This window comes from Dermacentor andersoni, chromosome 3 (assembly GCF_023375885.2).
Source record: "Dermacentor andersoni chromosome 3, qqDerAnde1_hic_scaffold, whole genome shotgun sequence".
Classification (NCBI taxonomy): domain Eukaryota; kingdom Metazoa; phylum Arthropoda; class Arachnida; order Ixodida; family Ixodidae; genus Dermacentor; species Dermacentor andersoni.
The window spans coordinates 113,139,871-113,166,192 of NC_092816.1; the positions used below are offsets into that span (position 1 = coordinate 113,139,871).

General features: G+C 46.8%; 1 long non-coding RNA gene across 2 annotated transcripts in view; it reads left to right on the forward strand.

Annotated features, from left to right (window-relative positions):
* The window catches only part of LOC129386309 (uncharacterized), a 34,342-nt gene extending 10,635 nt beyond the window's left edge, over positions 1-23,707 (forward strand). For both annotated transcript variants that reach the window (XR_008613745.1, XR_008613744.1), the window contains 4 exons: positions 8,967-9,138; positions 13,977-14,147; positions 16,030-16,200; positions 23,362-23,707. This is a non-coding gene — a long non-coding RNA (uncharacterized lncRNA). The remainder of the gene's footprint in view (positions 1-8,966; positions 9,139-13,976; positions 14,148-16,029; positions 16,201-23,361) is intronic.
* The last annotated feature ends 2,615 nt before the right edge of the window (positions 23,708-26,322 follow it).

The following is a 26,322-nucleotide window of genomic DNA, read 5'->3' on the forward strand; positions in this document are numbered from 1 at the left end:
GATGCCAGGTCCTTTATGTCGTGTACTACGTGTGATACTAAGTGGTAGCTTCCTATTTATGCCGATTCAATCCTTCATTCAATGGCCGCTTGGTTCGTCTGCGAACGCTAGCGTTAAAAAGTAGGATGTCGTATATACATATATATATATATATATATATATATATATATATATATATATATATATAGCTCGCAATCCGCCTGTAGTACAGGCATATCAGTAATGGGATCGTATATACATACATACATACATATATATATATATATATATATATATATATATATATATATATATATATATATATATATATATATATATATATATATATATACTGGCACGTGTATTTGTTTGTCTTTTCCGGGCGACACGTTTCACGGCCTAACACATGTTATCGCACAGCGCAGGGCGCACCAGCCTGTATTGGAAATTTCTGGAATGATATGGATGCTTCCATCCGCTCTCTGTGACCAAACCTTCTGTAATCTGATTGCATGTGCGCGCGACGCGAATAATGTAGAACTTTGTGGAAGGCACGCGGGCCCCAGCGGTGACTCGGGAACATTCGACGACTGATCTAAAAAGCCGACGCGCTTGACCCGCGGATAACATTCCAGAAAATTCCGATACATTCAGGCGCGTCCTGCGCTCTGCGATAACATTTGTTAGGCGGTGAATCGTGTCGCCCGATAAAGACAAACAAGTACGCGTGTCAATAACCCCCTCTTAAAAAGCATCGACCCGATGCTGCAAGCAAACTTCAGCCAGGGGTTCACGCACATCAACAAGGGCATCACGATCGAATACATCGAGGAAATTCTGGAGACCAGCGATGCGTTTGTCCTCTCGGATTCTGCCGCATCTATTCCGACGACAGTAGTTCCCGAGCCAGACTTCGACATAAATCCAATTCTCCCCGTGATTATGCAGCAATAGCTCAAAAGTCTGCTTCGACGATACAAAGACTACTTTTCGAAGTCATCAAGAATTCGACAAACACCAATCGCAAAGCATCGCATAATACCCGAAGAGTGCCCTCGATCACTCTGCCAGAGCCCTTACCGAGTTTCGACGCGAGAATGCGAAGCTATAAGACAACGAATTGACGAAATGCTGCGCGACGACATCATCCACCCATTGAAAAACCCTTGGGAATGCCCAGTGGTCTTGGTGAAGAAAAAGGACGGAACTCTACGTTCCTGCGTCGATTATCATCGACTGAACAAGATCAAGAAGAAGGACGTATACCACCTACCACAAATGTAGGACGCATTGGATCAGCTCTGCAACGCAAAATACTTCTCGTCGATGGACCTCAAGTCTGGCTCCTGGCAGAAAGAAGTCGATGACAGGGATCACGAAAAGAACGCCTTCATCACGCCAGACGGCCTCTATGAGTTCAAGGTTATGCCATTTCGACTGTGCTCAGCGCCTGCAACGTTCCAGTGCGTGATTGATACGGTTTTAGCGGGATTGAAGTGGCTGACCTGTTTTGTTTACTTGGATGACGTCGTCGTCTTCGCCGGAAATTTCGACGATCACCTTAGCCGGCTTGCGACAGTACTCGAGGCCATCAAGTCATCTGGGCTCACTCTGGAGCCGGAAAGTGCCGCTTTGCTTACGACGAGCTTCTGCTTCTAGGCCACGTCATAAGCAAATCTGGAGTCTGCCCCGACCCGCAGAAGACAGCTGCCATTGCAAAGTTCCCGCAGCCAATCGATAATAAGGCAGTGCGCAGATTCCTTGGCATGTGTGCCGACTATAGGCGCTTTGTAAAGGACTTTTCACGCATCGCTCAGCCGCTAACACATCTAACCAAATGTGATGTCGACTTCAAGTGGGAAACACCGCAGGCCGACGCATTTCAAGAACTGAAACGACGCATGTAGTCGCCGCCGGTACTTGCACACTTCGGCGAGGACGCCGATACTGAAATACACACTGACGCCAGTAGCCTAGGCCTCGGTGCCGTCCTAGTCCAGAGGAAAGACGGACTTGGACGGGTAATATCTTATGCTAGCCGGTCGCTATCAAAAGCGGATGGCAATTATTCTACGACTAAAAAGGAATTCCTCGCTATCATTTGGGCAACAGCAAAATTCCGCCCTTACCTATATTGCAGGCCATTCAAAGTAGTCAGCTACCATCACGCGTTGTGTTGGCTAGCTAACTTAAAGGACCCTTCAGGACGGCTGGCGCGGTGGAGCCTCAGACTGCAAGAATATGATGTCACGGTAATCTACAAGTCCGGACGAAAACACTCTGACGCCGACTGGCTATCACGTGCCCCCATCGATCCCTCGCTACAAGACGACGAGGACGACGACGCTCTCCTTGGAATAATAAGCCCGGAATATTTCGCTAAACAGCAAGGAGCAGACCCAGAGCTAAAAGGCCTCGTCGAGTATTTGGAAGGGAACACCGACGTTGCCCCAAGGGCATTTAAGCGAGGATTGTCTTCGTTCACGCTACAACAAAACCTGCTCGTGAAGAACTTCTCATTACTCCGCGCCAACTACCTTCTTGTTGTTCCGTTAGCACTGCGTCCAGAAGTACTGCACGCCCTACATGACGATACAACGGCTGGCCTCCTCGGATTCTCCCGGACGCTGTCGAGGGCACAGGAAAGGGATTACTGGCCGCGTCTAACCGCCGACGTCGCCGTTACGTCAAGACATACCGAGACTATCAGCGACGCAAGACACCCCCGACAAGGCCAGTAGGATTACTACAGCCGATCGAACCTCTTTGCCGAGTATTTCAGCAGATCGGGATGGATTTATTGGGACCGTTTCCAACGTCGATATCCGAAAGTATGTGGATTGTTGTAGCGATGCACTGTTTCACCCACTTCGCTGAAACTAAAGCTCTACCAGGAAGCGCAGCCGAAGCGGCGAAATTTTTCGTCGAGAACATCCTACTGCGACATGGTGCCCCAGAAGTCCTCATCACCTGCAGTGGAATGGCCTTTACAGCAGAGCTCACCCAAACCATTCTGCAATACAGCCAGACAAGACACAGGAGGATAACTGCCTACCACCCGCAGACGAATGGTGTCACGGAGCGCCTGAACAAAACCCTCGCCGACATGCTAGCAATGTACGTCGACGTCGAGCACAAGACGTGAGAAGCGGTCCTGCGGTACGTAACCTTTGCTTACAACACGGCGGTGCCAGAAACAACACAGATCACGCCGTTTAGGCTGGTTTACGGCAGGAATCCGGTGACTATTCTAGACGCCATGCTGCCGCACGTCTGCGACGAAGAGAATCTTGACGTCGCCACCTAACTCCAGCGCGCCGAAGAAGCCCGACAACTCGCCCGCCTGTGGATCAAGAACCAGCAGAGGACGGACAGCCGACACAACCTCCGACGACACTTCGTGGAGTACCAGCCCGGCGACCGTGTTTGGGTTTGGACCCCGATACGCCTACAAGGCCTGAGTGAGAAACTATTACGGCGCTATTTCGGTCCCTACAAGGTCATTCATCGTATTTGTACACTGGACTATGAGGTCATACCAGACGGCATTTCGCTATCACAGCGGCGTCGCACGGTCTGAAGTACTCCACGTGGTGCGTCTTAAACACTTTTACGGACGCTGACGAAGTTCCTTATTTTGTTGGTTTCTTTGTTACAGGGGTTTTTCTTTATTGCTTTCATTTGTTTGCAGCATAGGGTCGACGCTTCTTAAGAGGGGGGGTACTGACACGTGTACTCGTTTGTCTTTATCGGGCGACACGTTTCACCGCCTAACAAATGTTATCGCACAGCGCAGTGTATGCTGACAATCTCGCACCATAGAGAACAGCCAGGAAGGAGTACCCAACACCACATAAATCCCTCAATAAGTTGGAAGAGAACACTCTTAGGAGACTACAAACTAATACATACCCAACGCCAGCTAAGTTACACCAGTGGCACCCTACACTATACTCCCCGCAATGCCCACACTGTGGAGAGGTAGCTAACCTCTACCACATGGTGTGGGCTTGCCAATTTAATCCCATAGTTGACCTCATTCCAAATCCCTCAAAAGAGCAGTGGGAGGCTATTCTGCTCAGCGATAATCCTGACCGTCAGCACTGGCTGGTGGGGAGAGCCAGCGCAGCAGCAGTAACCAGTGGGCTACCGGAATAGGCGGCCCTTGCTTCTTCATAAATTAGGCGTTCTAAACATAGACCCCTCCGTGATTAATTGGATTCGCGCGTTTCTGACATCACGTGTTCAATTTGTAACCACTAATGACGCTAACTCACCTTAGCCCCAGTTGACTCCGGCGTCCCGCAAGGGTCTGTGCTCGGTCCTTTATTATTCCTAATTTATATTAATGACTTGCCCACTCACGTTTCCTCGAACATGTGTCTATTTGCGGATGACTGCGTCGTGTATCGTAAAATAACTAATTCTTCAGATATTCTACTAATTCAGGAGGATCTCAATGACATAAATGAGTGGTGTCGTACGTGGCGCATAGAATTAAACATTCGAAAGTGTAAGACAATGAGGATTTCTCGTACTAACGTCATCTGCCCCACCTATACGCTAAATAACATCCCACTAGAATGTGTAACGTCATATCGATACTTGGGGGTTCACATTGCCAGCAATCTATCCTGGAAAACTCATATTGATCACATAACATTTAAGGCCACTCGTACACTGGGATAGTTTCGTCGGAAATTTTCTCAAGCACCATCATCGCTAAAACTCTTATCGTACACAACTTACATTCGTCCACAACTAGAGTATGCATCATCAGTAAGGGACCCTGGTCATGACACCCTCATACAGTCTCTAGAGGCAATACAGAATCGATCAGCCCGTTTCATTCTCACCAACTACCAAAGAACTGCGAGTGTCACTAACATGAAAGCTCTCCTTCACCTCCCGCTGTTATCAACACGTAGAAAACTATCTCGCATATGTCTTTTCCATAATATCTACTACTACAACACATATTTACGATCTATCTTTGTTCAGCCACCACCATCCATTTCATCTCGCATAGACCACCTCCAAAAGGTAAACATTCCGCACTGCAACACCGTCGGCTTTTCATATTCATTTCTTCCCCAAACGAGCAAAGATTGGAATAACTTACCCGCATTACTTACAAGCATAATTGACACCAATAACTTTAAGATCTCACTTCAAAGCATCATGTTATAAATTAATGTTGCGTTTGCTTGTTCTCTATAATAACTGCTTTTATGCCATAATTTCACATTATGGCTTGTATTTTTATATCGTATGCTCTTTCCTTTCTTTTTTTTGTTACGCCATGTATTTTTGCCACGCATAGAAGTTTCTATTTACCATTCTTATTTTGCACACGATGTTTCTTTGCCGTGTTGTTTGCCTTCCTTCCTTATTTTGTGATTTGCCTCTGTATTTACTTTGCCCCTCCCCTCTGCAATGTACAACCGTACCTAATTAATAAGTAAAAACACTGCAACAAAGAAGGTCAAGCGGAAAGTCAGAGAGGCTGAAATAATCTCATGGGTGGCGGCAATGGAAAAGAAACCTGCCATGAGTAACTACTTAAGAGGAAAAAACGAAATCAGGAAAGAAACAATTGATGACAGCCCAAATGGAAGCTCATTACTTTTAGAAGCGAGATCGGGATGCCTTAGAACACGCACCTATAAAGCGAGATATAAGACGGAAGAAGAAGAAGCATGTGCTTGCTGCGGTAAAGCTAGGGAAACCACGGAGCATGTTTTATTAGAATGTGAAGACGCCTACCAAGCGGTCGATTTAGGCACCACTGGCCTCCTTGAAGTCCTTGGGTTCAGCGAGAGCAGTGGAAAGGTAAACATGTCCGCAATAGGCATTAGTGAGAGGCGATTGTAGGATTGGTGGAAGAAAAGTAACTAAACGACCAAAAACAGGAGACGTAAAAAACACAGTTCAAAATAGCGGATCAGAAAATTTTGGTGGGGTAGTTCATAGTATTCTTTTTTTTTTGCTTTTTTTTATTGTTTAACCTAGGTAGGACATTAGGCAGTATAATAGCAACAGCATGGTGGCGCAACCTACCGCCCCTTTCCAAAGGGGACGCTCATAACATCCATCCATCCATCCGTGGGAGGAGTGGTGCCGCCCTGGCGGAAGAAAGAAAGAAAAATGAACCAGATAGCTCGCCTTCGCGCAAAGCAATTGCCGCAAACGTTTAGTGCTTAAGCTTACGGTTGCATAGGCTGCAGTTGCTGGGAAGTGGCAACTGTACATAGCGTACAAAGTAGGATATTGATATGTGCTTTGACCGAGCTCTGGAGATGCCACGTATAGTGAAGGCTGTACGAGGTGCAGTGAAAATTTAGTTAAGTGCATTTCTCTCCTCTCCGATCCACTTATTTGTAGGTGCACGAAGCCGCGGCGCAAGCCTAGTTGCGAAGCTTTGAAGCTCGTTAGGCTAATGATCACGTAAAATGCATGTGAATGTCGCCATGTGGATAATTTCATGCCACGTCGCCATGGGTAATCCTTCTAGTTGCCATATTCAGCTTCGCACTGCAACCAGATACATAGCATGGATGGCAGGCCAATTTTTTTTCTTATTTGTGTGATTTTTTTTCCTGGGGCATTGCACAGTATGGGGAGCAGATGGGACCACGTTTGAGCTCGCTTCAGAAACACGCTCGTGATTTGCGTTGAAGCCGGCAGCAAACTGGTCGCGTTCGTTGCATGTAACTGTTGGATTGAAGCGTTGGGTATTTTTAACCTGCTGGGGGTTTGCTATGTCATCGAATGTCATGGGCGACTGTCGCGTAGTTTGAAGGCTGCGTACATGTCAATAGCCAGAATGACAGCGGTGGGATTACGTTTTCGGGGTCTACATGTAAGGGCTGATGATCATCTGACTCCCAGTTGGCGTCAGTGAAAGCATTCGCGGCAACTACATTCAATGCATTATAAGGGGCGACGGCCGCAGATTTCTCGCGAGGCGCTCAATTTCGGAGGTTGAACGTTCGGCTCCCGCCATTTTCAATTTATTTTTCGTCCACTTTCATTTCCACTTAACGTATCATTTCTAAACTACAACTAAAGATCACATAATTTTTCGTGTGCTTTCCTTGTCATGATGATCCATATTCTTAGATTCTAGTAGTTTGCTGACTAGCGCTAAGTTGCTCAAATTGAATATTTTGTTTCTCCCTCGCATAAAAGGTATTCCAAATAGCCTTCGGCGCCTTAATCCATGGCAAACATACAACATCGAGCACTTTGTCAGGCATTTTTACTTGGACCGCTGCATTGAGCAATTAGCGCCTGATTCGGCGTCGAAAAACTCTTTCATCTCTGCGAAAGTTTTTTCGCTCTGTGTCAGCCGCTTCTATCACCATCTTTGCGTAAGGCGTTTAACAGTGTGAGGGACAACATAATGGCAACGCATACCACGCGACTAAGCAACACCTCTGGTGCAGAAGTAGCGCCTTGACGTCTAAATACTAGGCGTCTCGCAATGGCGGCTTCATGAGGCGCGCCTCCGCCAGCGTCAGACGTCACACCTTGAGATTAGCGTCGCACATGCTACACGCGCTGCCAGTGTTGCTGTTTGCTTATCTGGGGACTGCCAGCTACAGCACGAAATAGGCACCTTTACATGTCACATACGCCACCGCATAACATCGAGGCTTAATTACTCTGGAGCTATCGTTGCTTTTACGCACATCACCTGCCGGCCAGAGGCGTCGGTTTGCCATTTATCCGTAAGGGCTTTTTACTATGGTAATGATTTCCGACTCCTCTAAGACAGCATCAGCAAACACTCGCAAAATTCAGGGAAGAGGCCAATAAATCTTGGCTTGAAAAACAACTCCACCCTTGAGAGGAGGCTTGGTGAGCTAGAAAGAAAACAATAAACAAAGACGGGTGGTGACACCGCCTTGACATCATTAAGCCTCAGCGACGTTATTGGCTCTTATTGCCCTGGCTGTTTATCGGCATAAACATGCTCTGACTCTTCCCTCTGGATAGGCTGTATTATCCAGCGACGCCCCGACGCGAAGTCGGCGTGAGGCACGGCTGTGAATATGTAATCAGACAAGATGACGTAACGCGAGTCCAGTTCCCCTAACACCAGACAAGTTTATAGTCTTTTCTTTTTCTTCTACCTTGAAGAGTGAACCATACCCAATGGCACGTATCCAGCGATCCAATTTGGCATGAAAGTGGTTAATTGAACAACGGCGCGTAAGCTGTGTGACATACCTAGTCACCTAAATTGGTCCGATGGTTGGTTTTAAACCGAGGTCCCCAAGCACCGCATCCCAGTGCACCTATAAATTACAGACTACCTAGTGACTGAAGCTAGTGTGAAGACGGCTAGAGATGCAGACAGGCAAATAGATGAGCAGAAATTTAGACTCTGGAAGGTGCGTTAACTGTCATAAGAAAGGTAGCTATAGAATACACCGAAGTCTTTCACACCACACTACTGTGCCGGCGCTGGTGTTTGGCACCAATATAGAGACGGAAAGTCTCCTGTTTTATATTTCTTCAAGCAATCAATACGTAATTCCAAAATTAACGCAAGGAGAACGTTGAAATGCCGTAATTTTTCAAATAAAATGAGTTTATTGTTCCTCCTTTGTGCTCATTTATTATTAAAGCTTTTTCGCCGGTTCCGTCTTTATTGCGTCTGTCTGTAGGCTTCTTTTTTTTAGGGGACAACAACCGAATGATGCTGTATTCTCTGGAGTACATTACTCTGGATTGAATGGCGCCTCGACTTTTTGCAGTTTACGAGCAAGTTTTCAATTTTATGAGCAGTTACGTCAAATTATCATGGTCATAAAGCATTGAACGCGTGCGATGAACCACCTTCATGTGCACAACTGAACACAGTAAAATGCGTTAGGTTGTTTCAGATGGGAGACGGTCGCGCTTCCAGCCCATGATGGCGGCACTCAATTGCATGCTTCTGCAAAATAGTTGATACGCAAATATTCCACCCACCGCAGGGAGAACCTATCAGAAACTCACAAAAGGAATACCGCGACGATGTCCGGCCCTATATGGCATCGCTGTTGTTCTTGTGCCTTATCGGAGTGGTGCCATGGAGGACTAGTTGCTGGATTGGTGAGGGCGCTGCTGAGCTACTCGTAGTCATCGGCCACTCCAGCGAAAAATGGGGTAAGTGCAAAGTTTTCATACTCGCCCTACTCACCGCAAAAGCATTTACGAAACTGCTTCGCTGACTAACGTGAAATAGCCCAGAGGGGAGGTAGGTAGAATGCTAACGAGACGAGACAAGGAATGTCTCAAACTGACGCAGCCAGGGAACGAGTGGATAACAACCCTGTCACTGTTCTGTCGCATTTCCCATACATGGGCGAAAGAGCGTGAAAGGAAAGGCGACGTGAGAAGGCGAGCAAATGGTTCTACTAAACACGACAGCAGTTGCCAAGAAATTCGATAAATTTACGTTTACGGTACTTACATATTAGCTAATTACACTATGACACATATTTCAATTTACGCATTAGCCAGTGAGCTTGCAAGACGTAGGTACTTGCGAAAAATTTCCAGTTGGACGCCAGTTTCCTGATATGAATTTCCAAAGTTTGGGACGAAATACATAGCCATCCAGGTTATTTTTGTGCCTCCTTGCGTACAGGAGAGCTTTTGAAAAAGTGGAACAAATGCAATTTTTTACGCAGTGATTGCGCAGATCTCCAAAGTGGTGTGATTCAGCAAATTCATTATAAGTCGATAGACATTGCGTAGTCACCGGCTGCAATATGCAATAGTCATACGTGCCATGAAGCCGTTAATTATGAATTATTAAGTGAATTATTAGTCATATCATACGAAGCCAACAAACACTGACACCAAGTCCTTGGTGTCAGTGTTTGTTGGCTTCTTCTGATATGACTAATAAAAAAATCAGGCCCCCCGGGTAATCCCCTTCCTTCTCGTTTAAGTGAATTATTTTTATTTATGAGAAACGATTAGTGCCTCATTTTGCAAAAATCCGGCGATGGCGTGGTACCAAAATGGCCGACGGCGCGAAGAGTAGAAACATGTCCAGAAATTCTCAGATTGACGTCAAATGTTCATTGTCTTACAGAAGCCGGCAGCATGTCTTCCCTGTATGCGAAAGCTTACGCAACACTTCTGATGGCAGGCGATTCACCGTCGTACTCATGTACTATCACACGCTAATGATCCTTCAACACGAAATTAAAGCCCAAATACTAAATGCCACCGCTGCGCTCCGCTTATCCATTTCTGGGCCAATGCCCCATAGTGGGTAGGGCGATGAAGAAAACAAAAGCAAGCTAAAAGCGGGAGGCAACGCTCCGACAAGTGGACTTGTCTTTTTCAAGTCCACTTGCCGAAGCGTTGGCTCCCGCTTTTAGCTTGCTCTGGTTTTGCTCATCGTCTCGAATTTCCATCTCCCACGTTCCCCGTGTTTTCTCTGGATAGTGTGTATGACCCACACACGTGGCATGAAACAACAACAACAACAACAACAACAACAACAACAAAGTCTCCACGCCAAATCATGAGTGTATAAAATGAGGTGTGTACCACCACTATCATGTCTCAAAAGGAACGCCGTGCAAGCTTATAGCGACGTGCAAGGCGACATGGAGATGAATATCTAAGCGAAAACATTTCTTTAATTATTGCGACTACGATGCTCACGCATTCTACACGTAAGTAGTCTTAGGTGTGTTCGCCGAAATTTTTTTTGAATATGTGTTTTCTTTTGCGACAGTATTATCCGTCTGTCTGAAAAATGTAGCTCAAGGACTAGAATTATGTTATTATGTTATTATAAAAAAAACGTAAAACTTAAATGTGGTCACCCTGCATGTACGTGCATTTTGGGCGCACCTGAGAGGTGCGTCGTGCGCTTATTTCTCTCCCGTCGTGAGATAACTCGCTTGGTACTATGCACACGGAGAGCGTTAAATAACATCGTTTCCCATTAAATAATTTCTCTATACCGAAATTTGTTTCAGCAAGAGTTTTATTCAATCCCGAGGCACACGCGAAGACGCGAAGATCTTGAAGGTCGCGCTCAAGTGGGAACAATACGAAAGCAAGACAAGACGGGCGCTCGTCATGATGATTTCGTGCAGACCCAACAAAGGAAAAAGGATCACCAGCAACCACAGTAGATAGAGGTAGAACATGAAAAAAAAAAATTAAACTTATTGCCAATATTCCAATTATGTGTCGCAGCTTTGCACCTTACACGCGACCCGTAGGTAATGAGGTGGGCCACCACCGCAACTGCCGAACTGGCAGTCATTCGCAAATGGCAACGGGGTAATTCATTCACACATTACAAGGTACACCTGCTTACTGGCGTACTAAACACTGTGACATTTTGCCTGTATTACTGAGGTCTGTTCTCGTCCAAACGCAAAGCCAACAAGCTTTGTGTCTTTAGCGCTTTTGTTCTAGATTTGTAGTTAGGAGTCGGGCGTCACACAGATGTGCGCTTGCCATGGCTGCACCATCAGCAGCTTAAACCCGCTCGCTGGCCAGCACTATGTAATGGGACTTTGTACTAAGTTGACTAAGCGGACCCACGCCATTGTCTATCTCTATCGCTGAGATTTGCATGTAGGTGCGGCGATTAGGCCGAGAGGTTGCTGATGCATGATCGTGTTTACTATCTACGAGTGGCATTACAGTACACAGCTCCATTGTTATGGGAGCACACTGCGTTACAGAAGTCTACATAACTGAATCAAAACGCATTACATGTCAGAGCCTTTTACACGTCATAGCACGCACCACACACAATACCCAAAGATGTCCTCATTTAGACATATTATTTTCTCTAGGTCGTTAGACGACAGAACTAATTCTCCTTATGCCGCTCAAGCGGAATGGCCGAACTGCTCGTAGCCCAAAGCTCACAGTATCCTGCCATATCGGCGGACTCCAGTTGTGATATGCCCGCGTCTGACGTAGGAGTCAGGAGGCCGTCGGGTAGGAGGGGCTGACGCCGCTCCCACGGATGGCGTTGAAGGTTGCTCCATGCTGTAATTGACGATCTGTGCAATAGTGAGCGCCACCTGTCGTACAACAAACGAAGTTCCTATGGTCGGCGTGCGAGTGTTTGTGGTTGGAAAGTGATTTGCGTTTCCGGGGTTATGCCTATCTTCTGCCGTGGGGTCGCCGTCCGTTCTTCACTTTGGCAAAAACAACTAAGGATAGCATCACTTGGTTCCCTTTACTGTGCTTGACGTGGATCCTCGACTGTGGCGTATCTGCTTTGCATAAAACTACCACTTTTCTCCAGGCTCATCAAGGTGTGGCCCAGAAGTTAGAGGAGTACGTTAAGAATATCATGAATTTGGATTTGGAGAATAAGGATGCCGACACAACATTTGTGCGAGTGACGTGCACTCCTTTGATAAAGACGGGAATGTATGTCGTCGAAACTCGCTAGTCATGTGTCGCCGAGTGAGCACACTTGGTTTCGCAGACTGGCAGCGCGCAGTGATGACCATGCGACGCGGCTCGCCCAGCTAGTTTGCTCTTGGCTACCGACAGTGTATGGAGAGAAACATCTGACCATGTCATAATTGTGCAGGCGCTAAAATTTTCACGAAAATTAACGATTAGTGACTCTAGCGGCGTTTCCATCTCGAGCGCCGTCGGCTGCTGCTTCGGCAGCCTTCAGCTAGGGCTACCGGCTTGAGCGATCGGCGGCTGCCGACGAAGTCCGCAAGTCGCGGGTGATGCGTCGCTTAGGAAAATTTGCCGTACTGATATGATCCATCTGAAAAAAGATTAAGAATTTTTTCCGAGCAGAAGAAAAGTTTACGACTACACGAAATATGTGCCTCGAGCGGGAATTCGCGCGGCAATCTTGCGTGTACTCGCGGGCTTGTTTCATGTTCGGAAAAACACTGTATGTAGCACTTATTGAGCAACAGAAAGCTGTATCGGGAGTTTTTCATGTTGCTCTACAATTTTATCATTGAAACGTTTAATCGAACTCTTATGTTTGAGAAGTTGATTAAATTGTGGAGGCTAATTACGTAAGCAGAATGCGAAAAATAATCAGGGTATCTCCAAGCGCTGGCAAACAACATCACCTTGGTTCTGTCCAGCTACGTGGCATCTGCATATTTTTAAATCTTGGTGCATGGTAGTTATACCATGTACATAAGGGTTTGATTGCCGCTAGCACCGGAGAAGTATTACATAATTTATTTTACTATGAAGAGAGGCACACACCTGTTAGCACATGCCCAGTGACCCAAGTCAGTGCCGAGGAGGTGCATTGAGGAGTGAGACATAGCTAGTGGCACATACCCACCGACGCTATGTGACACTAAGAACTTCATTGAAAGGCGGCACGTACGTTGGGCGAAATAATAAGTCCACCCAAGTTGGTGCGTTTTGAACCGAGGTTCCCATGCACAGCAACTTATTGTACAATTTAGACCATTGACAACCTAGTGGCACAAGCTGGTAGGAAAACGATTAGCGAGCAGAATAGCCAGAAAGACAAGACAGAATTATAGACAACGGAAAGCTCGTGAAACACCCTAAGAATATTCTAAGAAAAAAATATGCTATCTCGAAATGCAAACAGAATTCTTAAATACCGTAATTTATCAATTCAAATACATTTTTGGCTTCAAGGTCAGAGCTTCTTCACCGCTGTTGTCGTTATTGCTACTGTCTGTGTGCTTCTTCTATTTAGCCGTAAACAACCGAATGCAACTGAAGCACTTTGTTCTGGATTCATGGGCGCTGCCATTTCATGGCGTTATACGAAGAGATTCACAGTTTTGTGAGCAGGGACGTCAAATTACCATGATCGCAAGCCATGCAACGCTTGTGTCGATCCATCTTTATGTACGCAATCAAGCGTAGTGAAATTCGTTATGTTGTGTCAGGTGGAAACCGGCAGCACTAACAACCCGTGATAGCGGCAGTCAACTGCACATTTCTGCAAAGTACCTGATATGCAAATCTTCTGCGCTCCGCAGGGAGAATCTAACGAGAGCTCACAAAAGGAAGACCGCGGCGATGACCGGCGCCCTATGGCATCGCTGTTGTTCTTGTGCCTTATCGGAGTGGTGCCAGGAGGACTAGGAGCTTGATTGATCACGGCGCTGCTTCGCTCATCGTAGTTATCCGTTTATCTACCGACAAACGACGTAAGTGCAAATTTTTCATGAACGCAATGGTGCCTGGTCCTCTGTCTAAAGTACCAGGTGTAATACTAAGCGTAAGCTCCTTATTTGCGACGATTCAATCTTTCATTCAAAGGCGTATTGGTTTGTCTGCGAATGCGAGCGCTAACTTATAGGATGTGACACACATATATAGCTAAGTGCGTTATATAGCTACCGCTACTCCAAACGGATTGCACGGTATCTTCTTTTCGTGGTGCGCCGCACAGTAGGAAGTAGGAAGAAACACACTCAATGGTTTGGGTAGTTTCCGTAGAGACAGCCGTCAAATTGAGAGCATTGGTGCATGTAGCTTTGGTTTCCAGCTTTTGTTATTCGTAGCCTGCTTGTAGTTAATTCACCGACTGCTATGAGCGACTGCCACGTGGTGTGAAGTGTAGCACGTATCAATTGACAGAACGGAAGTCGCGGGACGAACCTTCGGAATGAATATCTTTAAGTGGCAACGATCCTCTGGTTCACAGTCGGTGTCGTTAATCTCTTCCACGGAAATTACATTAACCGCATTAGAAGGACCGCCCTGAAGCACCTTTATCGGGAAGCGCTGAATTTCAACACATCTCTCGCAGACATTCATGGTATTTCCTGTGGCCGATGTAGCGAAGAAGAGGTAGGGAGGAGTTTACTATAGGTGTTAGCCAGGGCTTGTCTCAGTAAGTGGAACTTCTCCTATTATGTGAGCGACGCATTCAGTAGGACTTTCGCAGTTTGGACACACAAATTTGCCATTAGCTCCGGCGCCTTTCGCCGATCTTCCCCACTCATTGGCCACAGATATGGTATACATCTGTATTCTGTGAGAGTATGAAGATCGTATGTCATTGAATATAGACGTGTTCAGTAGATTTGTGGAAGGCATTGCCACAATGTTGCTCGTAGACAGGGTCTTGCCATAGATCAGTTATTCGTACTTCGTATCGTGGTCGCCTCGCCATGCACGCTCTCGGTGCAGTCTCACTTGTACACCACAGCTGCCACTAAAATGTTATGAGTCGATTGGACCAATGTGTAACGCACTCTATTTAACAGAGAACCGGACTCTAACCCAAGCATTCCCGGATTCACATCGTACTGCTATTCCTTGGTTTTTCTTTCTCGTCTGCAAAGTATTTAGCCCGCAATATATTATGGCATGCGACAAGTTGTTCCGAAAGAAGCGACAATTTTGCGCGAACCGAAGGCATAGCAACGAGGACAAATAAAATTCCGAGGACACCTAAGCATTTCTACGGGCAACATGGCTCGCAGTGAAGCGCTCTACCCTGGCGCAATATCGAGGCAACAGTTGTTCCCTTTCTCCCGCTATCTTCCGTCGTGGCACGGGCTAGCAAACGGGAGCCAGCGTCAAGGGCGCGCAAGGGGCGCTCGAGAAGCGGAGTAGGAGCCAATGGGAATTTAGGTGCCGTTTTGCTGCTACAGACGCCGGACGCACGCTTTCGCATCCCAAATAGCATAGCGAGAGCATAGAAGGTGGCTTCTAGTGGGCGAATAAAATTAATCTTGAAGGCTATCGACGTTAATTGTTACACTTTTCGAGGAAGTGGTGGAATCCCAGGAATGCAGATACTGTATTTAAATGTGTTTGTTGCGCTACAGGATGCACTTGGTTAATTTGACCGAAAGCAAGAAAATAGGCTCGAAGGGGATGCTTCGCGACGTGACGACAAGGAGGGAGTGCATCGCGCTGCAGCAGTTAGCCAGAGTAAAACCTCGGCGATTCATGTGCGTAGTAAAATAGCCTAGGTTGTTTTAAATGGAAAACGACAGCGCTAATAGCCCATGGTAATAACATTCAACTGCATGTTTCTCCAAAATAGCTGGTCCGCAAGTCTGCCGCTTTCCGCAGGCAGAATCTATCAGGAGCTCACAAAAGAAAGACCGCGGCGTCGTCCGGCGCTATATGGCACCGCTGTTGTTCTTGTGCCTTATCGGAGTGGTGCCTGGAGGAATAGTAGCTGGATTGGTGAAGGCGCTCCTTAGTTCCTCGTAGTCATCGGCCTCTCAACCGACAAACCAGGTAAGTGTGAATTTTTCATAAACCTAATGGTGCCATGCTGGTTCTCTCTCTAGTGTAGTACGTGTCATTTTAGGTGGTAGCTTCTCATTTGCGACGATTCGATTCATTAAATGGCTCCTTGGTTGGTCTGCGAATGCGAACGCTAACAATATGCGGTACAGATATCTAATCACTACATGTAGCTACTTGTGCTACAGACTGGTTGCATACTTTTTTTTTCGGTGCGGTGCATAGTACGGGGCCGTGCGGCTAGGTTTAACCTCCCTTCTGGAACGCGCTCGTGATTTGTGTAGAGGCGGCCGAAAGTTGAGCGAATTCTTTGCATGCAACTGTTGGATTCGAGCTTTCTTTATGAGATTTTATTTATTGATTTCTTGTACAATCGACAAGAAAGAAGGACGAAACCCATACAAATGCCTGACAGAGGTTTCTGCCCTTACACTATCTGACGTTGGTAACACAAGCATGCTGATCAGATGCAGAATTTATTTATTTACAGTGAAAGCGTAAAGAAGACATGGGCCGGTCCGAAGCAACCGACCACCCAAAAACCTCGCGCCGCCCTTCTTTGCCTTCCACGCTCCTCCGATGCGGCGTTACATTTTCCACCGGGACAGACAAACCTCACCGAGCTAGACAGATTGCGTGTTCACGGTGCGGTTTAAATCGTGCGATGTGCGCGTCTTGCGTGAACGGCGGTTATGAGCCGTCACTTTAGCGATGACATAGGTCATTTCACTCAAGCGTTTGAGATTGACGAACAGGCCCGAATACTTGGGGAGAACCTTTGGCAAAGTCCCCTTTTCCTAAGTAGTGTTCGCAGCCATACGAAGTTACCGGTGGCGAATCTGACAAGCACATGTGCGTCGTAGCAAGCCTTAGCATGAACATGCGATGATAGTGTTCTGAGCCGGGCAAGTCGATGCCCTTCTTTGGCAGAACACAATATCTGCGTGACAGAAGCATCGTCGTTACAAGAAAAAGGAAGTATGCTGTCGAGAAATCTTTGAGGATGGCGAGCGTAGAGTAGAAAGAAAGATGCGTACCCTGTGACGTCATGGCTGGCTGTGTTGAGGGCAAACAGGATGACCGGAAATACGGCATCCCAGTTCTTATATAGCATCCGTTGACACATACTTTGAAAGCATGTTCACGAGGGTACGATTGATGCGCTCGATTGGGCCGTTGATTTGCGGAACGTAAGGTGTGGAACGGCGACAATGAGTTCCACAAAGGTGTACCAACTCTTCCACAACGTCAGCGGGGAACTGCCGGCCACGATCACTTATCACCACACGAGGAGCTCCTTGGCAGAAGATAATCGAATGCAGAAGAAACCCCGAAACATCGCACGCAGTAGCTGAGACAACTGCCATTATTTCAGTATAACTTGTTAAATAATCCACGCTCACGATTATCCAGTGGCAGCCAGTGAAGAATTGGGGAAGGCACCGAGTAAATCTATACCCACTTTCTCAAAAGGTGAAGCCGGCGGTCTAACCGGTTGCAGAGTTCCTGCAGGAGCTTTGGTCGGTTGTTTGTGACGTTGGCTGAGGTCACAGCTGGCGACATACTCCTTGATTGTGTTCCACAACTGCGGGCAATAAAAATGGCGTTGGAGGAAGTGGAGTGATCGAGCGGATCCAAAGTGACCGGATGTAAGTTCGTTGTGCATGACCCGAAGTACAGTAAGGCGAAAACAATTTGGGAGAACGAGCAGCAGTGGAGCACCGTTTGAATAATTCTTGTGGTAAAGCAGGCCGTCAAGAATCACAAATGGCGCAGTGCGTTCATATCTATGGGTCGCATCAATATTGGGCTTTAGTGAAGGGTCCTGCTGTCGTTATTGAAAACGGCAAATTGAAAAATGTCCGATGAGATTGTAGTTAAGCAGTCGTGGAAATCGTCATCAGCAGTACCCCTGCTCTGAGAGGGAAGACAAGATAAGCAGTCGGCATCTGTGTGGCACCGACCGGTCTTAGAAGCAACAGAAAAGGCGAATTGGTGAACACGCAAGACGCACCGAGCCAACCGCCCAGCTGGGTCACGCAGTCCAACGAGCGAGCAGAGAGAATGATTGTCGGTGAGAATCTTGAAATGTCGGGCATATGCATATGTAGACCATATGTAGGTAGCGTCCTTGCGAAGCAGCTCCGTGAGTGGGTACGTAGGCTGGGCGAAGTCTTTAATAAAACCTGCGAAAATTACAAAGGCCCAGGAAACTTCTCAGGTCTTTCAATGTTATCCACTGCTTAAAGTTGCGAACAGCAGAAATCGTTTAGGGATCTGCGCGTATACCGTTCTTATAGACGAGATATTTCAGCACTAGGGCTTGGCGCTCTCCGAAATCACACTTCTTAGAGTTGAAATTAGGCCCGCCTGTGAGATGCATTCCAAAACAACGCCGAGCTGTTGGTTGTGCTCGTGGAAAGGGCGGTCGAAAATAATCACATCATCAAAATAACACATACAAATCTCCCATTTGACACCGCGGAGTATCAAGTCCATAAATCACTCGAAGGTTGCTGGGGTATCAGATAAGCCAAACGGCATGGCATTAAACTGAGAGTCCGTCAGGTGTAACAAAATCGGTCTTTCCTATGTTAGATGGGTGCATCGGTATCTGCTAGTACCCGGACCGGAGGTCAACCGACGAAAAATATGAGGCGGAGTGAAGGCAGTCAATAGCTTCTTCAATGCGTAGTAAGGTATACACGTCTCTTTTTGCGAAGGCATTCAGGTGGTGGTAGACGACACAAAATCTACACGAGTTGTATTTTTTCAATAGTATAACAAGATATCCCCAGGGATTGGAAGACCACTGAATAGCGCCTTTCTGTAGCATGTCGTCGCCCTGTTCGGCGATCACTTTCCGTGAGAGATACGCGATAGGGTTCCACACGTATCGGAGTCGCTTGTCCTGTGTTGATGCAGCAGTGCATGTAGGTTTCCGGCAACATCCGAGGACGTTCGCGTTGAGCAAATTCAAATACTGACGTGCAGCAGGTGAGCACTCATTGGAGTACATCCCAGTCGGAAGACAACGACTTGTTTATCATACGTCGCAAGCCATCCCAATAGTTGGGCAATGGTCGACTGATATCTGAAGGCGCTTCAACTGTATGTACACAATTGTTGCTTGCTCCTCAAATGTTGCAAATTTAAGTCCGACTGGAGGGGTAACAGACTTCGTAGAAGCATTCGCTGTCCACAAGAAAGCTCGCCTATCGATGGCTTGAACAATAGAACCAGGAACCAATATATTATTTGTAATTGCGTTGTTGTGATCTAGCTGGACAAGATTGCTGCATGATCCCATCCGGACACGTGAAGAACTCACGGGAACAAACACGGCTGTCCTACCAGGCAGTAACACATCTTCAGACAGCGAAAATACGTCGGCTTGATCGGTCTGCAAATCATCAAGTATGGCGATTGACAACCTGCTCCGTAGTAAAATGTCTCCAGCCCCACAATCAAGTTTAGCGCGGCGTTCACAAAGGACATCTATGCCTGAGATAACATCATGATTGTCCAATACATGTCAATACATGTTCCAACACCAATACAGTGAGCTCGTCTCTAAAACTCTGTCAGCTCCGATCGCAACCAAAACTGCACAAGCACCGACAAGGCGCAACATTTCACCTCCAACTCCAGGGAAAGATTATTTGCGATCTCACACGAACACAGCTTTCTGTCCTAGGCGATCTTTGAAGCGAAGGCTCATAACAGGAATAGCGACAGCCTTTTGACAAGAACAGTAGCACATATACTGTCTATAAACACATACACACCTTGTTCTTCGGCATAAAAAACAGACGGAGGAATTGGCGAGTCTTACCGTTCCACGACCGCACCTCGGTCGGCCGCACCAGCTAGTTTCCCAGTTGCGGCCGGGAAGGCGGCCGAAGACGGTGCGGGTAAGGCGAACGGCGCCGTCGGGTCGGTGGCGGTGTAAGGCTGCGCTCGGAGACAGGGTTCTCATTGCGCGATTGGTGGGACCACTGTTGCTGGAGAAGCCGGACTCCGAAGGACGCGGACACGTCTTCGTGAACACGAGCTGGGTATGCCGAAAAACATGTCGCTTGCTAAGGGCGGCGGCGACGAAAAAAGCGCGTAACATGTCCTCGGGAGCCGCAGGCGTAGCAGACGGGGAGGTCGTGGTTGAAACTAAATGGAACAAGTACAAGTGGCACCGAGTATGATTCCATGGGAGCATGTTGTGGCATCGGGTTTTCCGCACGAACACGTCGTGGTGTTGGGTGTTACTCCGTAGTGGCACGACGAGACTGGTGAGGACTGGCGGCGACGGAGATTCGCCGGGAGAGACCGAAAGCTCGTCTTATTTAAGTGTGGTCCTTCAGAAGGCGATCGGCACTGGATGCGATGTTCTCGCAACCAGGATGTCGTTTCAGGAATACACTCGTCAAACGCGCACTCATAACCAGCGTCTACTTCCTGAAGTCGAGCTAGCTCATGGTGAACTACTCGACGCACGATCGAGGCGATGTCATCGCAGGTGGCGACTTCCATATTTGCAACTGTGGTGACGCTGTCCAAGCGCCCGAACTTCGATAAGAATCTTCGGGTCTTCAGAGCTTCGAACGTGCGACATTGCTGCCTGAATATGAAGTGTTGAGGTTTTCTATTGCTATTAAAAAATTGTAGACATCTTCAACGATGCCTTTTAACAGATGTCCTACTCTGTATTCATCCAACGTATTCGCGTTTACAATTCCGCGTAGCTGCAATATTCCTTCAATATACGTTGTACCCGCTTCACCAGGCAATTAGGCTCTGCGCGAAAGTGTGTGTTCCCCTTTCTTCTTTTTGGAATTTGGGTCACCAAAGCAAGCTTTCGATTCCTAGACAAAAGTTTTCCAAGTGGTTAGCAAGCGTTCATGATTCTCAAGCCAAAGCAGAGCGGTACCCGCGAGAAAAAATGCAACCTTCACGAACTGCGCTGACGTACTCCACCCGTTATGCCGGCTTACTCATTAGTAGTGTCTCAACCAGTCATCCACGTTTTCAGCTGTTCTACCTGAGAATATACTTGTTTCCGGCATGCAGTAGCTAGGTTCCCTTGGTCTCTGGCTAACTTGAACGATACCTTCTTCTATGGTTTTCGTTGACTAGCCTGCTTGGGCATCGGACATGGTTGTTGGTTCGGGTGGTAGTGCAGCCAGGCTTCTGCTCCTAGGAAGATCCGATAGGACTGGGTTGTTCAGGGAGTTCAGTACCAAGTGTTTCCACCACTTGTGACGGATGTAGAATGGATGTATTTAGAATGAAAAGTTTGGCGAAGAAATGGGACGCTCTGAAACAGCTGGTCACCCAAAAAACCTTGCGCCGCCTCGTTTTCGCCTTCCACGCTTCGTCCGTGTGGCGTTAGAACACACAGACATATATATATATATATATATATATATATATATATATATATATATATATATATATATATATATATATATATATATATAGAGAGAGAGAGAGAGAGAGAGAGAGAGAGAGAGCGATACGTCTATTCATATGGAAACAACGATACGTTATTCGGCCAGTAATAACCGCTCTTAGTGAACGCGTTACACATCAGTGCCGTACAAAACAACTGGAGGCCCCTATTGTTATTGCAAACTATGATGCATTATAGAGGCAAACTATCATATTTATGCTAATTATGCTAAACTAACTTTCTCAAGTTTTCTTAAAATTGTTACAAACGACGGGTTTGAAATTTAAGCCACTGCCCATAATTTTGCCGAATAAACAGATGCCGCATTTTTGGGATTAGCTAAGCATTTTGTTTCGTCAATATTTTCTCGGTAAACGTGACGTAAAATAAGTTCCGACTTTGATGTATTGGCCTAACTTTCATTTGCATTTGATTACGTCACAATGGTGCACAGAACATCGACAGAAAAGGTAATTTTATTATGGCTCAGCTAATTCTCAGTCCACCTTTGCATTTACTTTCTGCCGAGAGCCTATGTTGTATTAAACGAACCTTTGACCATTCAGTGTTCTCCAAATTTATGCATGGCTTGTCATATACACGTGGCGTAGAAGTTATTTCATTGTGGCATAAGTTAAACAAATTAGGTTTGAGCTTCCCAAATAACACTGTGGCTGAGATAAACGTCGCAGAGGTGAGGTATTCATTTATTGCAATTCAAATGTTCTGACAACTTTGCCAAGTTGACGGTATATATTTCCGTCTGTCTGTCTGTGTCGCCGTCCATCCTCAGTTAACCCCTTTTCACGCCAACTAGGGTCATTGGGTAGACCAGGTGTAATGGGTACAGCAACTGGCTGCTCTACTCAGGGAACAGAGTGCTAAACAAAGCATGAAATGAACTTGAGTCATTGGCTATCTAACTTATGGTGTGTGTCACTCTTCAATAAACCTCTGCCACGCCAACTTAAAAAAAAACACTAGATATTTAGAGCTTTTCAATGCAACCGTTGACGCCAACTTGGACCAATGAATATGTGCAACTCTTCAACAAACCTATTTTACGACAACCTGTGTGCCCAAATATGGGCTACTGGCGATGGGCCGCTCTTCATATTATACGTCATAATATGCGAAACATATCCCCGATTACACACCCATCTTAAGGTTGTGTAATCATATTAACGTCGCCAATGATTTCCGAAGGATGGATGCGCTGCTATTTTTTTGTCATCTGTGGTTCCTTACCGCACATTTCACCAAAACAAAGTTTGCTGTCCATGCAAACATGGTCACCACGGTGAGGACGTGGATCCGTAATCCATTGCGTAGCGTAGGATGCAGTAGCCACTAATCCACAGCCTTCGCGAACTTCAACAAAATGAGAGGGCAGCTTGCGCTCCAATGAACACATCTGATCGCACAACTTTTTTATATATTTAAGTATATTTAAATACATTTAAAGCACGAGAGAGAGAGAGAGAGAGATGGGGTGATAGAGGCAAGGAAGTTAGCTTGAAGAGCTTCTGGTTTGCTGCTTTGGACTGGGGGAGAGTAAGTGGAAAATACAGACGCATTCAATAATGGAGAGAGGTGGGAAACGTCGGTGAGATCCATATACTCTCTAATAAGCCAGTCGAGAATAAAAACCTCAAATATGCCTTGACCGATTTGTGATGTGACGAATGTATACGCCGGCGTTCCAGGTCTGTCGACTCTGCAAGCGGCTTGTAGTCAAGACTGGCCAGCGCGGTCGCGAGTGACTGCCTACGTGTTCTGTATGGAAGAAAGCGGGAAAGGACGTGGTAAATGGCTCGCTCGCTGCCACAGTGGTCACAAGTAGTACAATGTTCCCTAATGATGCGGAAAACGAAGGATTTAGCAAAATGGACGCCAAACGACTGCCGGGAAAATTTTGTTGTCTCGGGCCAGGATGGTGCAAGTGGGGGACAACGTCGAAGACGAGAGCCCAATCGATACAGACACCGGTGCTGGAAACTGTTCCGCAAAGATTATGTGGAGACATGTGTTGTTGAAAGATTATAAAAATGACATCTCTCATGTGTGTACTTTTTGTCTCCGGGAAAACACATGGCTGACGAGGCGCGGCTACCATATCCTCCAACAAACATTAATTTGATAGTAGCAAAAGGTGTGTATGCGTCATCGTACACCACGTTCACCATTGCGTATTGCAGTCACCAGGCACTCATTTTCTATGAAGGAGATTTAGTCAGTCGCAGAAATCAAAGGCGTAGCTCCTACATATCATAAATGGACCCCTGGTCACTATCTGAGTATCGCTAAAAACGTCGAAGTTTCGCCCGAGAGGTGAAGAATCGAGTACAGTTATACGAAGTAAGGATGGTAGTTTTACTGGCCGTGGAAACTTGGCAACATTCGCTTACTACCTGAACTAAGAAGCATGGTGTCAGCGCGCACACGCAACATAAAAATTGGAAGGGCGCTTAAGCTTCGCCTTTAAGAGTGGAACGCAATAGCATTCAAAGATCCCTGACTTCTCACGCTTCCCAGCAACTGGAGCGTATGTTACCGTGATGTTTACCGGGAAACGCTGGCCGCGAGCGCTATACCCGAAGGCGGGCTTTCTGGTAGGAACACGGCCTCTTGAGCGGCTGGTTTGCGAATGTTAGAAATGCTGGAAAATGGCGTTTCTTTGTGTTTTCACGTAACAAAATGTTTTCTCGTACGGTGAAGTTACAATCCGAGAGCTATCGTTTCTATTGGTTGTGTGTAAAACAGTTTACGATTTTTTCACGTACTTTAGCTCGAGAAATTCAATTAGTTCAGTACATTTCTTGCGTCATATGTAGGGCTTGAGTATGGGTGGTTCGAAAACCTTTTTCGCCGAAACGACGTCCAACGCCGGCACCGGATCTCGCCTGGAAAGTCGGAGCTCCTGCTGTACAGACCGGTTAGACAAGGTGCCAGGGGACTCACCCCACTCGATCAGGTGCCCATTAGCGTTCGTACCAGAGATGGGCACACCATCCCGAGAGTAGACTCTATCAAAATCCTAGGGCTTTCAATAGACTCAAAGGGCTGCAACGCTAAGACTATCGCCCATCTCACCACGAAAAGTGAGAACATTATTAGAATAATTATGAGAGTTTCCAACAAGAAAGGTGTTATAGGTGAGAATATACTCCTTAGGGCTCATGATGCTTTCAGCATGAGCCATGTAATTTACATAGTCGCGGCCCTCAATTGGATGAAAACGGAAATAGATAAATTAGACACGCTTGTGCGCAAAAGTGACAAAAGGGTGATCGACGTTCCAATTACGGCTAGGACAGAGAAACTCATGACGTTGGGAGTGCACAACACAACTTCGAAGTTAATAGAAGCACAAAGGTCAGCACAAATTATTAGATTATCAAATTCAAAGCAGGCAGAAGACTGCTGGATGCGGCAGACCCCCGTCCTAGCTTCAATCAGTAAGATACCACACAACTTGATATTCAAACAAGGAACGCCTTTATTGTAGACCCTTTTGCAAGAACTGTACACCCCCAACACAATAAAGGTCGAATGTTAGCGAGGGCTAGAACTTTAATCTTAAAGAGCATATCCGGAACGGAGACTTTGGTAACGCGGCGCGACACGCCAGTGCCAACAAGTTCTCCGTAGCCATAGTCAATGACAGGGGAGAACTCCTCTCGGCAGCCTCGTTGAAGACCTCGTCGGTCGATGTGACGGAACAGGCTGCTGTAGCTCTCGTATTACTGGACTCAAAACGCACTACGGTGTACACGGACTCCTGAGCAGCCGTTAGAGCATTCGAATCGAGATTGCTAGCCAAAGAAGCAGCCAGGATTGTGAACGGCAAACACCCCTCTGAAATTGTTCACCATATATCCTGGTCCCCAGCTCACATGGGACCCGGCGTATTACCGTGTCACCTGAACCCCAATGAGATAGCCCATGACCGTGCGCGAGGTTTCATACGCCGCGACGGGATGCTGTCTCGGGTGAGTACGGGAGAGGTCGTGCACAGTTACTTTTCGTGAGATCACATCTCATTACAGAATGAATCGGCAGAGTTTTCAATTCCCCCATCATAAGCTCAACAGGCCACAAGCTAGCACGCTCCGCATGCTCCAGACGGGGTCCTACCCCTCTAGGGGTTTTCTGAACATGCTCCACCTGGACATTGATCCTCTCTGCCCAGATTGGGGCGCTGAATTTAGCTTATTAAGTCACAGGCTCTGGCAGTGACCTGTGTTACAGGATTTTAACCGAGAAGACTGCACGAATGCCATCACAGGCCCGAAACAAGACGTCCAGCTCCTGGCTGTCCAGAGGGCCCGTGAACGAGCAGATAGGCATGGCCTCTCTGTTCCGATATGGGACTAGCCAACGGCTCGGTAGGGACCTACCTAGCAGGTCCCAGCCTAGCTCCTCAGGACCTTAGTAAACTGGTTTACTACTACTACTTGATTTAGAAGAGATACCAACAGTCATAGAGGCGTTGCGTAATCAAGGAGTACGAGGCATAGGTAAATATCTTGGGAAATTCTACAAATTCAACAGCTACCTAGTTTCTCTACAAGAAAAGCAGAAAATTGCCAGTCTGGAAAAAGAAAGGAGACACGATCTCTCCCATGATCTTCACAGCCTACTGAGCAGAAGTAATCCAGCTATAA